Source organism: Lepisosteus oculatus, chromosome 14 (assembly GCF_040954835.1).
Source record: "Lepisosteus oculatus isolate fLepOcu1 chromosome 14, fLepOcu1.hap2, whole genome shotgun sequence".
NCBI lineage: Eukaryota > Metazoa > Chordata > Actinopteri > Semionotiformes > Lepisosteidae > Lepisosteus > Lepisosteus oculatus.
This window is the reverse complement of record NC_090709.1, coordinates 17001742-17017961: the sequence shown is the minus strand read 5'-3', so window position 1 is coordinate 17017961 and position 16220 is coordinate 17001742. Positions and strand designations below refer to the sequence as shown.

At 48.1% G+C, this 16220-nt stretch overlaps 1 long non-coding RNA gene across 1 annotated transcript; it reads left to right on the top strand.

Annotated features, from left to right (window-relative positions):
• Positions 1-1214: 1214 nt before the first annotated feature.
• LOC138242868 (uncharacterized) lies at positions 1215-10799 on the top strand. Its single transcript, XR_011191733.1, has 4 exons — positions 1215-1453; positions 1569-1682; positions 1969-2025; positions 10439-10799. It is a non-coding gene; the product is annotated as an uncharacterized lncRNA (long non-coding RNA).
• The last annotated feature ends 5421 nt before the right edge of the window (positions 10800-16220 follow it).

The window sequence follows — 16220 nt, the reverse complement described above, 5'->3', positions numbered from 1 at the left end:
ATACTGAATACACACCTGAAGAAGGCTCCACGGCCAAAACGTTGTGTTCTCTTTCTTCTTTTTTTTCAGCATGGAATAAACCTATTACTTGTTCCTTTGCAATATAATATAATGTTGAGTGTGTCTGTATTAACCTCTCTTAATGCAGTGTAATGTCCAGTCAGTGTGTCTGTATTAACCCCTCTCTCTCTCAGTGCAGTGTTCATGTACTGGAGTGTCCAGTCAGTGTGTCTGTATTAACCCCTCTCTCTCTCAGTGCAGTGTTCATGTACTGGAGTGTCCAGTCAGTGTGTCTGTATTAACCCCCCTCTCTCTCAGTGCAGTGTTCATGTACTGGAGTGTCCAGTCAGTGTGTCTGTATGAACCTCTCTCTCTCTCAGTGCAGTGTTCATGTACTGGAGTGTCCAGTCAGTGTGTCTGTATGAACCCCTCTCTCTCTCAGTGCAGTGTTAATGTACTGGAGTGTCCAGTCAGTGTGTCTGTATTAACCCCCCTCTCTCTCAGTGCAGTGTTCATGTACTGGAGTGTCCAGTCAGTGTGTCTGTATTAACCCCTCTCTCTCAGTGCAGTGTTAATGTACTGGAGTGTCCAGTCAGTGTGTCTGTATGAACCCCTCTCTCTCAGTGCAGTGTTAATGTACTGGAGTGTCCAGTCAGTGTGTCTGTATTAACCCCCCTCTCTCTCAGTGCAGTGTTAATGTACTGGAGTGTCCAGTCAGTTTGTCTGTATGAACCCCTCTCTCTCGGTGCAGTGTTAATGTACTGGAGTGTCCAGTCAGTGTGTCTGTATGAACCCCTCTCTCTCTCAGTGCAGTGTTCATGTACTGGAGTGTCCAGTCAGTGTGTCTGTATGAACCCCTCCCTCTCTCAGTGCAGTGTTAATGTACTGGAGTGTCCAGTCAGTGTGTCTGTATGAACCCCTCTCTCTCTCAGTGCAGTGTTAATGTACTGGAGTGTCCAGTCAGTGTGTCTGTATGAACCCCTCTCTCTCAGTGCAGTTTTAATGTACTGGAGTGTCCAGTCAGTGTGTCTGTATTAACCCCTCTCTCTCTCAGTGCAGTGTTCATGTACTGGAGTGTCCAGTCAGTGTGTCTGTATTAACCCCCTCCCTCTCAGTGCAGTGTTAATGTACTGGAGTGTCCAGGCAGTGGGTCTCATTAATCCATGTCTTTCAGTCTCTCCTCAGGTGTTTGTCTCTGCCAAGCAAATGGGATTCTTTCAGACTCTCTATCTCTCCTGTCTGGTCACTGGTTTCTACCCTGGAGACATAGTGGTCAGTCTGTCCAGGAATGGAGAGAACGAGACAGAGGAGGTGCAGTCTAGTGGGATCAGACCCAACGGTGACGCCACCTTCCAGCTGAGGAAGAGTGTGGAGATCAGAGCCAGTGAGAGAGAGGAGTACAGATGTACTGTTATTCACCGTGGCTCCAACTACAATGTTACATTGACATGGGGTACGTCACTGGAACTCTTCAGATTATATTGTACTAATTCTACACTGAAGCTCTCCAGTCTCCTATGCTATAGACATTGACACACTGTATAACTCTGTGCTGTGTGTGTTGTCAGGTGGATCCGAGTCCCAAGATCCCAGAGTTGCCATCAGTGTAGCTGCAACTGCAGTTTGCTTGGTACTTCTGGCATCAGGAGCTGTTTGCATTCTTCTCTGGAAGAGGAAGATGGGTAAGAGTTCATTGCCAGTTTACACATAGCAAGTACTGCACTGTCTCTTCACATTACAGTATCTGTCACTAATACTGTCAGTGCTGTCTCTCTGTATTCTGGATGTGTAGTTCAGTATTATAGAATGGTCTAGGGTCACACATGAGAAGTGCCTCTCTGTATGACAGTGATATTGGACTATATTAATATAGTACACAAATATGAATTTAGAGATTCAAAGTTAAAAAACTCCTGGTGACTGTGTTGTCTGCAGACTAAATAACATGACTTACTGCTTCATTCCCAGGGAGAGAGATGCTGAGTAAAAAAGTCTCAGTCCCCTCAGTGGACAGTGGAGACTCAGGTGTGACTCTGCCGAAAGGGGGAGGGTGATGGGAAGGGTCTGTGGGAGCGGTGATGGCCAGTGTGTGTCTGTATTTGTTGGTGGTCAGGAGCAGGTGGCTGTAGGAGCAACGATGTTCAGTGTGTGTCTGTTGTTGGTGGTGGTCAGTAGTCGGTGGCTGTGGGAGCAGTGATGGTCAGTGTGTCGGTTGTTGGTGGTGGTCAGTAGTCGGTGTCTGTGGGAGCAGTGATGGCCAGTGTGTCTGTTGTTGTTGTTCGGTAGTCAGAGTGTGTAAGCAGTGATGGCCAGTGAGTGTCTGTTATTGTTCAGTAGTCAGTGTGTGTGGGATCTGTGATGGCCGGTGTGTCTGTTGTTGTTGTTGGTCAGTAAACAATGGCTGTGGGAGCAGTGATGGTCAATGTATCTGTTGTTGTTGGTCAGTATTCAATGGCTGTGGGAGTGGTGATGGACAGTGTGTCTGTTGTTGGTGGTCAGTAGTCGATGGCTGTGGGAGCAGTGATGGTCAGTGTGTCTGTCGTTGCTGTTGGTCAGTAGTCAGTGTCTGTGGGAGTGGTGATGGTCATTGTGTCTGTTGTTGTTGTTGGTCAGTAGTCAGTGTCTGTGGGAGTTGTGATGGTCAGAGTGTCTGTTGTTTTTGGTCAGTAGTCGATGGCTGTGGGAGCAGTGATGGTCAGTGTGTCTGTTGTTGGTGGTCAGTAGTCAATGGCTGTGGGAGCAGTGATGGTCAGTGTATCTGTTGTTGTTGTTCAGTAGTCAGTGTGTGTGGGATCGGTGATGGCCAGTGTGTCTGTTCTTGTTGTTGGTCAGTAGTCAGTGTCTGTGGGAGTGGTGATGGTCAGTGTGTCTGGTGTTGTTGTTCAGTAGTCAGTGTGTGTGGGATCGGTGATGGCCAATGTGTCTGGTGTTGTTGTTGGTCAGTAGTCAGTGTGTGTGGGATCGGTGATGGCCAGTGTGTCTGGTGTTGTTGTTGGTCAGTAGTCAGTGTCTGTGGGAGTGGTGATGGTCAGTGTGTCTGTTGTTGTTGTTGGTTAGTAGTCAGTGGCTGTGGGAGCAGTGATGGCCAGTGTGTCTGTTGTTGTTGTTGTTCGGTAGTCAGAGTGTGTAAGCAGTGATGGCCAGTGTGTGTCTGTTGTTGTTCAGTAGTCAGTGTGTGGGATCGGTAATGGCCGGTGTGTCTGTTGTTGTTGTTCAGTAGTCAGTGTCTGTGGGAGTGGTGATGGTCAGTGTGTCTGGTGTTGTTGTTCAGTAGTCAGTGTGTGTGGGATCGGTGATGGCCAGTGTGTCTGTTGTTGTTGTTGGTCAGTAGTCAGTGTCTGTGGGAGTGGTGATGGCCAGTGTGTCTGTTGTTGTTGTTGGTCAGTAGTCAGTGTCTGTGGGAGTGGTGATGGTCAGTGTGTCTGGTGTTGTTGTTCAGAAGTCAGTGTGTGTGGGATCGGTGATGGCCAGTGTGTCTGGTGTTGTTGTTGGTCAGTAGTCAGTGTTTGTGGGATTGTTGATGGGCAGTGTGTCTGTTGTTGTTGTTGGTCAGTAGTCAGTGTCTGTGGGAGTGGTGATGGCCAGTGTGTCTGTTGTTGTTGTTGTTGGTCAGTAGTCAGTGTCTGTGGGAGTGGTGATGGCCGGTGTTTCTGTTGTTGTTGTTCGGTAGTCAGAGTTTGTAAGCAGTGATGGCCAGTGTGTGTCTGTTATTGTTCAGTAGTCAGTGTATGTGGGATCGGTGATGGCCGGTGTGTCTGTTGTTGTTGGTCAGTAGTCGATGGCTGTGGGAGTGGTGATGGTCAGTGTGTCTGGTGTTGTTGTTCAGTAGTCGGTGGCTGTGTGAGTGGTGATGGCCAGTGTGTCTGTTGTTGTTCAGTAGTCGGTGGCTGTGGGAGTGGTGATGGTCATTGTGTCTGTTGTTGTTATTGGTCAATAGTCAGTGTCTGTGGGAGTGGTGATGGCCAGTGTGTCTGTTGTTGTTGTTCAGTAGTCAGTGGCTGTGGGAGCAGTGATGGTCAATGTGTCTGTTGTTGTTGGTCAGTATTCGATGGCTGTGGGAGTGGTGATGGACAGTGTGTCTGTCGTTGTAGGTCAGTAGTCGGTGTCTGTGGGAGTGGTGATAGCCTGTGTGTCTGTTGTTGTTGGTCAAAAGTCAGTGGCTGTGCTGTGGGAGTGGTGATGGTCAGTGTGTCTGTTATTGTTGGTCAGTTGTTGATGGCTGTGGGAGCAGTGATGGTCAATGTGTCTATTGTTGTTGGTCAGTAGTCGATGGCTGTGGGAGCAGTGATGGTCAGTGTGTCTGTTGTTGGTGGTCAGTAGTCAATGGCTGTGGGAGCAGTGATGGTCATTGTGTCTGTTATTGTTGTTGGTCAGTAGTCAGTGTCTGTGGGAGCAGTGATGGCCAGTGTGTCTGTTGTTGTTGTTCAGTAGTCAGTGTGTGTGGGATCGGTGATGGCCAGTGTGTCTGTTCTTGTTGTTGGTCAGTAGTCAGTGTCTGTGGGAGTGGTGATGGTCAGTGTGTCTGGTGTTGTTGTTCAGTAGTCAGTGTGTGTGGGATCGGTGATGGCCAGTGTGTCTGGTGTTGTTGTTGGTCAGTAGTCAGTGTCTGTGGGAGCAGTGATGGCCAGTGTGTCTGTTGTTGTTGTTCAGTAGTCAGTGTGTGTGGGATCGGTGATGGCCAGTGTGTCTGTTGTTGTTGTTGGTCAGTAGTCAGTGTCTGTGGGATTGGTGATGGGCAGTGTGTCTGTTGTTGTTCTTGGTCAGTAGTCGGTGTCTGTGAGAGTGGTGATGGCCAGTATTTTTTGATGTTGTTGTTGGTGGTCAGTAGTCAGTGTCTGTGGGAGTGGTGATGGCTAGTGTGTCTGTTGTTGTTGTTTAGTAGTCTGTGGCTGTGGGAGCAGTGATGGTCAGAGTGTCTGTTGTTGGTGGTCAGTAGTCGATGGCTGTGGGAGCAGTGATGGCCAGTGTGTCTGTTGTTGTTGGTCAGTAGTTGTGGCTGTGGGAGCAGTGATGGCCAGTGTGTCTGTTGTTGTTGTTCAGTAGTCAGTGTGTGTGGGATCGGTGATGGCCAGTGTGTCTGTTCTTGTTGTTGGTCAGTAGTCAGTGTCTGTGGGAGTGGTGATGGTCAGTGTGTCTGATGTTGTTGTTGGTCAGTAGTCAGTGTCTGTGGGAGTGGTGATGGTCAGTGTGTCTGGTGTTGTTGTTCAGTAGTCAGTGTGTGTGGGATCGGTGATGGCCAGTGTGTCTGGTGTTGTTGTTGGTCAGTAGTCAGTGTCTGTGGGATTGGTGATGGGCAGTGTGTCTGTTGTTGTTGTTGGTCAATAGTCAGTGTCTGTGGGAGTGGTGATGGCCAGTGTGTCTGTTGTTGTTGTTGGTCAGTAGTCAGTGTCTGTGGGAGTGGTGATGGCCAGTGTGTCTGTTGTTGTTGTTGGTCAGTAGTCAGTGTCTGTGGGAGTGGTGATGGTCAGTGTGTCTGGTGTTGTTGCTCAGTAGTCGGTGGCTGTGGGAGCAGTGATGGCCAGTGTTTCTGTTGTTGTTGTTCGGTAGTCAGAGTTTGTAAGCAGTGATGGCCAGTGTGTGTCTGTTATTGTTCAGTAGTCAGTGTGTGTGGGATCGGTGATGGCCGGTGTGTCTGTTGTTGTTGGTCAGTAGTCGATGGCTGTGGGAGTGGTGATGGCCAGTGTGTTTGTTGTTGTTGTTCAGTAGTCAGTGGCTGTGGGAGCAGTGATGGTCAATGTGTCTGTTGTTGTTGGTCAGTATTCGATGGCTGTGGGAGTGGTGATGGACAGTGTGTCTGTCGTTGGTGGTCAGTAGTCGGTGTCTGTGGGAGTGGTGATAGCCAGTGTGTCTGTTGTTGTTGGTCAAAAGTCATTGGGTGTGCTGTGGGAGTGTTGATGGTCAGTGTGTCTGTTATTGTTGGTCAGTAGTCGATGGCTGTGGGAGCAGTGATGGTCAGTGTGTCTGTTGTTGGTGGTCAGTAGTCAATGGCTGTGGGAGCAGTGATGGTCATTGTGTCTGTTATTCTTGTTGTTCAGTAGTCAGTGTGTGTGGGATCGGTGATGGCCAGTGTGTCTGATGTTGTTGTTGGTCAGTAGTCAGTAACTGTGGGAGTGGTGATGGTCAGTGTGTCTGTTGTTGGTGGTCAGTAGTCGATGGCTGTGGGAGCAGTGATGGTCATTGTGTCTGTTGTTGTTGGTCAATAGTCAGTGTCTGTGGGAGCAGTGATGGCCAGTGTGTCTGTTGTTGTTGGTCAGTAGTTGTGGCTGTGGGAGCAGTGATGGCCAGTGTGTCTGTTGTTGTTGTTCAGTAGTCAGTGTGTGTGGGATCGGTGATGGCCAGTGTGTCTGTTCTTGTTGTTGGTCAGTAGTCAGTGTCTGTGGGAGTGGTGATGGTCAGTGTGTCTGATGTTGTTGTTGGTCAGTAGTCAGTGTCTGTGGGAGTGGTGATGGTCAGTGTGTCTGGTGTTGTTGTTCAGTAGTCAGTGTGTGTGGGATCGGTGATGGCCAGTGTGTCTGTTCTTGTTGTTGGTCAGTAGTCAGTGTCTGTGGGAGTGGTGATGGTCAGTGTGTCTGATGTTGTTGTTGGTCAGTAGTCAGTGTCTGTGGGAGTGGTGATGGCCAGTGTGTCTGTCGTTGTTGTTGGTCAATAGTCAGTGTCTGTGGGAGTGGTGATGGCCAGTGTGTCTGTTGTTGTTGTTGGTCAGTAGTCAGTGTCTGTGGGTGTGGTGATGGCCAGTGTGTCTGTTGTTGTTGTTGGTCAGTAGTCAGTGTCTGTGGGAGTGGTGATGGTCAGTGTGTCTGGTGTTGTTGTTCAGTAGTCGGTGGCTGTGGGAGCAGTGATGGCCAGTGTTTCTGTTGTTGTTGTTCGGTAGTCAGAGTTTGTAAGCAGTGATGGCCAGTGTGTGTCTGTTATTGTTCAGTAGTCAGTGTGTGTGGGATCGGTGATGGCCGGTGTGTCTGTTGTTGTTGGTCAGTAGTCGATGGCTGTGGGAGTGGTGATGGCCAGTGTGTTTGTTGTTGTTGTTCAGTAGTCAGTGGCTGTGGGAGCAGTGATGGTCAATGTGTCTGTTGTTGTTGGTCAGTATTCGATGGCTGTGGGAGTGGTGATGGACAGTGTGTCTGTCGTTGGTGGTCAGTAGTCGGTGTCTGTGGGAGTGGTGATAGCCAGTGTGTCTGTTGTTGTTGGTCAAAAGTCATTGGGTGTGCTGTGGGAGTGTTGATGGTCAGTGTGTCTGTTATTGTTGGTCAGTAGTCGATGGCTGTGGGAGCAGTGATGGTCAGTGTGTCTGTTGTTGGTGGTCAGTAGTCAATGGCTGTGGGAGCAGTGATGGTCATTGTGTCTGTTATTGTTGTTGTTCAGTAGTCAGTGTGTGTGGGATCGGTGATGGCCAGTGTGTCTGATGTTGTTGTTGGTCAGTAGTCAGTAACTGTGGGAGTGGTGATGGTCAGTGTGTCTGTTGTTGGTGGTCAGTAGTCGATGGCTGTGGGAGCAGTGATGGTCATTGTGTCTGTTGTTGTTGGTCAATAGTCAGTGTCTGTGGGAGCAGTGATGGCCAGTGTGTCTGTTGTTGTTGGTCAGTAGTTGTGGCTGTGGGAGCAGTGATGGCCAGTGTGTCTGTTGTTGTTGTTCAGTAGTCAGTGTGTGTGGGATCGGTGATGGCCAGTGTGTCTGTTCTTGTTGTTGGTCAGTAGTCAGTGTCTGTGGGAGTGGTGATGGTCAGTGTGTCTGATGTTGTTGTTGGTCAGTAGTCAGTGTCTGTGGGAGTGGTGATGGTCAGTGTGTCTGGTGTTGTTGTTCAGTAGTCAGTGTGTGTGGGATCGGTGATGGCCAGTGTGTCTGTTCTTGTTGTTGGTCAGTAGTCAGTGTCTGTGGGAGTGGTGATGGTCAGTGTGTCTGATGTTGTTGTTGGTCAGTAGTCAGTGTCTGTGGGAGTGGTGATGGCCAGTGTGTCTGTCGTTGTTGTTGGTCAATAGTCAGTGTCTGTGGGAGTGGTGATGGCCAGTGTGTCTGTTGTTGTTGTTGGTCAGTAGTCAGTGTCTGTGGGTGTGGTGATGGCCAGTGTGTCTGTTGTTGTTGTTGGTCAGTAGTCAGTGTCTGTGGGAGTGGTGATGGTCAGTGTGTCTGGTGTTGTTGTTCAGTAGTCGGTGGCTGTGGGAGCAGTGATGGCCAGTGTTTCTGTTGTTGTTGTTCGGTAGTCAGAGTTTGTAAGCAGTGATGGCCAGTGTGTGTCTGTTATTGTTCAGTAGTCAGTGTGTGTGGGATCGGTAATGGCCGGTGTGTCTGTTGTTGTTGGTCAGTAGTCGATGGCTGTGGGAGTGGTGATGGCCAGTGTGTTTGTTGTTGTTGTTCAGTAGTCAGTGGCTGTGGGAGCAGTGATGGTCAATGTGTCTGTTGTTGTTGGTCAGTATTCGATGGCTGTGGGAGTGGTGATGGACAGTGTGTCTGTCGTTGGTGGTCAGTAGTCAGTGTCTGTGGGAGTGGTGATAGCCAGTGTGTCTGTTGTTGTTGGTCAAAAGTCATAGGCTGTGCTGTGGGAGTGGTGATGGTCAGTGTGTCTGTTATTGTTGGTCAGTTGTCGATGGCTGTGGGAGCAGTGATGGTCAATGTGTCTATTGTTGTTGGTCAGTAGTCGATGGCTGTGGGAGCAGTGATGGTCAGTGTGTCTGTTGTTGGTGGTCAGTAGTCAATGGCTGTGGGAGCAGTGATGGTCATTGTGTCTGTTGTTGTTGTTGGTCAGTAGTCAGTGTCTGTGGGAGCAGTGATGGCCAGTGTGTCTGTTGTTGTTGTTGGTCAGTAGTCAGTTTCTGTGGGAGCAGTGATGGCCAGTGTGTGTCTGTTGTTGTTGGTCAGTAGTTATGGCTGTGGGAGCAGTGATGGCCAGTGTGTCTGTTGTTGTTGTTGGTCAGTAGTCAGTGTCTGTGGGAGCAGTGATGGCTAGTGTGTCTGTTGTTGTTGGTCAGTAGTTGTGGCTGTGGGAGCAGTGATGGCCAGTGTGTCTGTTGTTGTTGTTCAGTAGTCAGTGTGTGTGGGATCGGTGATGGCCAGTGTGTCTGTTCTTGTTGTTGGTCAGTAGTCAGTGTCTCTGGGAGTGGTGATGGTCAGTGTGTCTGGTGTTGTTGTTGGTCAGTAGTCAGTGTGTGTGGGATCGGTGATGGCCAGTGTGTCTGGTGTTGTTGTTGGTCAGTAGTCAGTGTCTGTGGGACTGGTGATGGCCAGTGTTTTTTGTTGTTGTTGTTGGTGGTCAGTAGTCAGTGTCTGTGGGAGTGGTGATGGCCAGTGTGTCTGTTGTTGTTGGTCAGTAGTCAGTGTCTGTGGGAGCAGTGATGGCCAGTGTGTCTATTGTTGTTGGTCAGTAGTCGATGGCTGTGGGAGCAGTGATGGTCATTGTGTCTGTTGTTGTTGGTCAGTAGTCGATGGCTGTGGGAGCAGTGATGGTCATTGTGTCTGTTGTTGTTGGTCAGTAGTCAGTGTCTGTGGGAGCAGTGATGGCCAGTGTGTCTGTTGTTGTTGGTCAGTAGTTGTGGCTGTGGGAGCAGTGATGGCCAGTGTGTCTGTTGTTGTTGTTGGTCAGTAGTCAGTGTCTGTGGGAGTGGTGATGGTCAATGTGTGTGTTGTTGTTGTTGGTCAGTAGTTGTGGCTGTGGGAGCTGTGATGGCCAGTGTGTCTGTTGTTGTTGTTGGTCAGTAGTCAGTGTCTGTGGGAGTTGTGATGGTCAGTGTGTCTGGTGTTGTTGTTCAGTAGTCAGTGTGTGTGGGATCGGTGATGGCCAGTGCGTCTGGTGTTGTTGTTGGTTAGTAGTCAGTGTCTGTGGGATTGGTGATGGGCAGTGTGTCTGTCGTTGTTGTTGGTCAGTAGTCAGTGTCTGTGGGAGTGGTGATGGCCAGTGTGTCTGTTGTTGTTGTTGGTCAGTAGTCAGTGTCTGTGGGAGTGGTGATGGCCAGTGTGTCTGTTGTTGTTGTTTGTCAGTAGTCAGTGTCTGTGGGAGTGGTGATGGCCAGTGTGTCTGTTGTTGTTGTTGGTCAGTAGTCTGTGGGTGTGGGATCAGTGACGACCGGTGTGTCTGTTGTTATTGTTGTTGGCAGTGGTCAGGAGTCGGTGGCTGTGGGATTGGTGATGGCCAGTGTGTCTGTTGTTGTTGGCGGTCAGTAGTCGGTGGGTGTGGGATCAGTGACGACCGGTGTGTCTGTTGTTATTGTTGTTGGCAGTGGTCAGGAGTCGGTGGCTGTGGGAGTGGTGATGGTCAGTGTGTCTGGTGTTCTTGTTCAGTAGTCAGTGTGTTTGGGATTGGTGATGGCCAGTGTGTCTGTTGTTGGTGGTGGTCAGTAGTCGTTGGCTGTGGGAGCAGTGATGGTCAGTGTGTCTGATGTTGTTGTTGTTGGTCAGTAGTCTGTGGCTATGGGAGTGGTGATGGCCAGTGTGTCTGTTGTTGGTCTTTCAGGTGTTTCTTCACACATCAGTTCGGAGGGGAGTACCAGTTCCAGTGTGACAGATAGAGGAGCTTGCGATCAGGCTGAAGAATTTGACCCCATGCTGCAACCTAAAAGCCAGAAGCTAAACAGTGATGTTGAGACAAAGCAAATAATTCTGGAATATAATTTGTGACCCCTAGTTCACACAATATAATGTCACAAGTGTTTTATACACACTGACCTACACAGTTTCACCAGTGTCTTGACTGCAGCATCAAGAAGCAGTGAAACACAATGCTTAAACACACACTCAGCTCCTCCAGCACTGAGAGAAATGTGTGCCAGAGCAGAGAAGCAGGTTTAAAGTCAGCTGTGCCAAGACATTTTCACCAGTAATCTTTCATGCCCTCCTTCACTTATTCTGCTTGTTCTTTAATGTTTGTTTTTTTAGGCCTGTGATTGTATCTAGGTTTCTGGGTTGTATTGTATCTGGGTGACTGTCTCAATGAGATATGAAACTGGCATAGTTGCTTCAGGCTAATTATCCTGATATATCTGAGACACTGCGCTGTTCAGGGCTCTTCCTCTTGGAGGCACTGTTGTGACAGGAAGCGGTCAATAATCTGGGAACTGAGACAAGACAGGACTAGGGGAACAATCTCCCCGTCTTCCCTGCACCCCAAGAGGAGGACATGAGGATCAGAGGATTTACAAACCAGCCAACAGCTGATGATACTGGAATCCAGCTACAGTGAGACTTGAGTACTGGGACTTGGTCATTGTTGCACTACTGAAATTTGAATTTAAAATCAAAATATTAAATTTTCTCTTTTCTTTCTGGGTATTATTTGGAATACGTACTGTATTTGAACATGTTTGAAGATAATTTGCGATAAATTGACAATGGTATAGTGAGTGTAACATTGGAAAAACATGTTTGCACCTGGATATGCTTTTCATTTTATATTAATTAAATCACATTAAATGCACCAAATGCACATTAAATGCACCAAGAAGAGAATCTGAGAACTAAATGCATGTTTCTCAGCTCTAAAAAGCCTTTCTAGTCTGTCTGTTTGAGAATTTTGCAGGAATATGTTTTGAAACTTTTATTGTAATACTTTTTCTAACCAAGGTCTTCAATAAAATAAATCAGACTTTAATATTTGAGGCTTGCAAGCAATGCTACATGTTAATGACTGAGTAATGGTTTACTAGATGCTTCTCTACTTGCACTATGAACCTCAGGGGTGAAGACTTGATTTAAAGTGTTTGCTGTCGAAAGGGAACAGTTTAAAGTGAAGAGTGAACAGGGTGCACAGTGTTTTGTTTGATATGGAAGGTTGGTGATGGGAGAGAGGTGGAGGTGGGGCTGGACAGGAGATGTCAGAATGGCGGGAAGTTTGGGTGAGGCTGTGCAAGTACTGAGTGCCCTGTAAACAGATATCTGAGATAGCTACTGTTGTGGAATTTTATCAAAGAAGAGCCAGGAGAGGTGTTCTCATTCACTCAGTAAGGTCTTTATTCATATTTGCAATATGGGAAAAAGCAATCACTGAGAAGTGAAGGCTGATTCAAAAGCAAGCAAGGAGAACCCCTTGTTTTATATCCTTTTTTAAGCTGACGCAACACTTTAAGGACAGGCGAAGCAGTAATTTTCCATTCCTTATAGGTTTCTGCTTCAAGCAAAGAAGAGCAGTTAATAAAATAGTTTATCATACTCCCTTCTTCAAGCAACAGAGATAAACATTATTAAAACATCCAGTGCCCTTGATGAGTTTGGTGCTATCACACTTTGTTCTAAGTATCTAGCTCTCTGTCCCTAAACAACATTTTTAGGATAAAACACTTTTTCTCAGTAACCTTCCATTACACTACAGCATGCAACTGGGAGAGAGTCACTGTGCCAGGGCTCTGGGATTTAATACAGGTCTCAATCACATTTTACCAGGTGAGAGAGTCATTGTCTCAAGGTGAAACTGTCTTCGAGGGTAGTTGCATCCAAAATACAATGGAAACTATCACATTTAAGCTTTTTTTTTGGATCGAGAAGACGATCATGGTGAGACTCAAAATATACCTGTGTTTTCTTCTTTCGAGAATGAGTGGATTATTGAGGTGCAAAAGTATTGGTTCCGAATAAAAAATCCACTCCTGTCACTGTTTATCCTTTGATAGATTCTTCAAATCCTTCCTCTGAACGTTGATATTTAGTGATAATATCATACAAATTGTGGTTTTCTCTTATTCGCCAATTTTATTACAATAACAGCCTATTTTACAATTGTATTGGATGTTACAAAATATTGAATAGCATTTGTCTTTAGATTCACATTAAAATTAAGAAAAATATGCCAAAAGATTATAACAGAACTCTACAGTCCTAACCTAATGACACCGGCGATCTGTCGTTTTTACTTGTCAAGTTCTCTAACAAATCTGCGCTGTATTTTTAAAATATCTTAGCTGAGGAGTATAAATGAATTCTTCCGCCACCCACTCAATGAATATTTGCATTAAACTATGACCTATGTTGTCCATGATGATAAATTCTGTACAACAAGACAGAAAGAAAGGCACCACTGTGAGTGGAGTTTCACTTCATGACATCATAAGTAGGCAGTGAGTCAATAGAGGGGGAGTCATCCCACTGTTATCCTTATCCATGATCAAGAGTCTCACCCCCTGCTTTACGCTGCACCTAGTGATGATCTGTAGACAGTGTGTCTTCCACCTCACCCACCTCCTGAGGCAATAATCTTGAATAAACAGAGGGCTGGAGACCCAGCCCGGCTCCTGTCTCTCTCCCCTTGGAGCTGGGAGATTTTCTCAGAACCATGTTGAGGTGAAATGGGAGTGGGATGACGCAGGTGTCTTGGAGAGGTGAGTCGCCCCAGCCCCTGTGTACCTCAGTGTGATTCAAGCAAGGGGGAGGGGTTTAAGGTACTTACCAATCCCGCGTATGCACCCTCTGATTCAAAGTCAGGCAGGACTTCATTGTACAGCGCCGGGCAGTCCAGCTGGATAGATGATATCATGTTCTGAGCCCAGGTCCGCACCCGTATCTGTTACGATCCCTGCCTCCCGGCAACGGAGGAGGCAGAAGTAGGCGTAGCCCCTATCCATCAGTTCACCTATAAGTTTTCCCATTCACCACCACACCCCCGTCTCATCCTACTTAAACACCTGTCCTTCCCTACCTCGTTGCTCAGTATTGGTTTTCCCTTTCGAGCTTCCTGGTTGCGTTACTTCTACTCTGTGTTCGTCTTGGCTTTCGGTTTGCGGTTTTTCCCTTTGGACTTCGGCTTTTCGGATCTCAGCTTGGATTGGTTACTTTCGCTCTGTTTTGGATCACTGGCTACCCCTGGATTCTCGGATTGCTCTACGGACTACGACTTCGGATCTCGCTTCGGCTTCGGTATTCGTTCCCTTTCGGATATCTGGCTTCCCCTGGACTCTCGGCTCGTTCCTACGATTACGGTTTGCTTTCGGATTACGACTTGGTTTTGTTCGCTCCTGCAAGTGGGTTCACTCACTGGTTCGGTCCCTATTACCGTAACAGAATACTGAGCCATTTAACATGGACCCAGCGGAGCAAGAGGAGATTCGCTCGGCTTTGGATCAGCACGGACAAGCCTTACTCCAGCTCCAGGCTTCTGTCCAACAGATCTCTGCGCACCTGTCTGCAATGCCGCCCATCGGCAATCGAGGAAGCAACGCTGGAGCTGCCGCTTCGGCTCCGCCTCCGCCAGCTCCTACACCTGCCCCTCGACCTCTTCCACTAACTCCACCTGACAGGTTTGACGGCAACCCTACGAAATGTCGGGGCTTCTTAGCACAGTGTGCGCTGGTTCTCAGGCTTCACCCGGAGACTTTTTTTTCTCCTCAGGACAAGATCGCCTTCATAGTTTCACGGCTAACCGGCCGCGCTTTGGAATGGGCTACTGCTCTGCTTGATCGCGGGGCTCCTGAAATTCAGGATTATGATTTTTTTTAGGAAAATTTAAGGGGGTTTTTTGTCGTCCCATAGTTGGCCAAGACTCTGCCTTCCGCCTCTCCTCCATCCACCAAGGCCGCCGGTCTGTACATGATTATGCTATAGATTTTCAAGTAGCAGCAGCAGAGACTCACTGGGACGATGATGATGACCTTTGTGGTCGAAGTGGATGCTTCTGGCCATGGTGTAGGTGCTGTTTTCTCCCAACGTCATGGAGAAAAACAGATTCTTCATCCCTGTGCCTTCTTCTCTAAGAAGCTATCCCCTGCCCAAATGAACTACGACGTCGGTAACCGTGAGCTCTTGGCCATTAAGCTGGCATTGGAGGAAGGGAGGCACTGGTTAGAGGGTGCTCATCACCCTTTTTTAATTTACACTGATCATAAAAACCTGGAGTATCTGCAGTCGGCCAAACGTCTTTGTCCTCGCCAGGCTAGGTGGTCCCTTTTTTTTTCCAGATTTAATTTCTTGATCACCTACACTCCAGGTTCCAAGAACATCAAGGCAGACGCCCTTTCACGGATCCACGACCCCCCTGAGGCCGAATTGATTCCAGAACCCATCATCCCGTCTGGTAAGTTCCTGGCAGCGGTAAGATGGGACATTGAGGTAATTGGTAGGGCAGACGGTACCTCCTCAGTGCCCTCAGGACAAGTTATTTGTCTCTAATTCCGTCAGATCGGCAGTTTTACAATGGGGACACGACTCCCGCTTCGCCGGACACCCTGGATTCCACCGTACCTTGGATTTCATCTCCAGAGACTTCTGGTGGCCAACTATGGCCAAGGATGTCAAGGAATATGTCCAGGCCTGCTCTATCTGCTTCCAAATGAAGTCTTCCCGGATGAGGGCAGCAGGCCATCTTCAACCCTTACCCATCCCGGACCGTCCTTGGACCCACCTCTCAGTAGATTTTATTACTGACCTTCCACCCAGCCATGGACACACGACTATTATGGTGGTGGTAGACCGTTTTTCCAAATCTGCCCATTTTATTCCCCTACCATCTTTACCTACAGCTCGAGAACTAGCAGAATTGTTTGTACAACATATCTTCCGACTGCATGGCATCCCTAAGGATATCGTTTCTGATAGGGGCCCTCAGTTTGTCTCCCGATTTTGGAGGGCCTTCTGTAAGTCACTAGGCGCCTCAGTCTCACTTACCTCAGCTTATCACCCTCAGGTCAACGGTCAGACAGAACGAATGAATCAGGACCTGCTGACCTATTTACGGACTTATATCTCCTCTACCCATGATAATTGTGTGTCCTTGCTCCCATGGGCAGAGTATGCACACAATTCTTTGTATACCACATCTACTGGCATGTCTCCCTATAAGTGTGCTTTAGGTTATCAGCCTCCTCTTATCCCTGACTCCCATCCCAACACAGAGGTACCTTCGGTTCAGGACTACATCTCTAACCTGAAGACCTTCTGGAGGAAGGCCAAAGCCACCCTTCTTCGCACCTCAGCTCAGCAGAAGAGGGTGACTGATCGGCGCCGTCGTATCCCACCCAGACTTCGACGTGGTCAGTTTGTTTGGTTATCTACTCGTAACTTTCCTCTTAAGCAACCTTCTGGCAAGCTTGCTCCCAGGTACATTGGTCCTTTTCGTGTCCTCGCCCAGATCACCCCTGTAACTTACCGACTGGCCTTGCCTCCTACCCTTTGGATCCACCCTACTTTCCATGTTTCCCTCCTTAAACCCTTTCACAGATCCACCCTGTCTAAACCGCAAAAAAAAACCCACCGCCTCGAGTAATTGATGGACTCCCTGCTTACACGGTCAATAAAATCCTGGATTCCCGATGGTC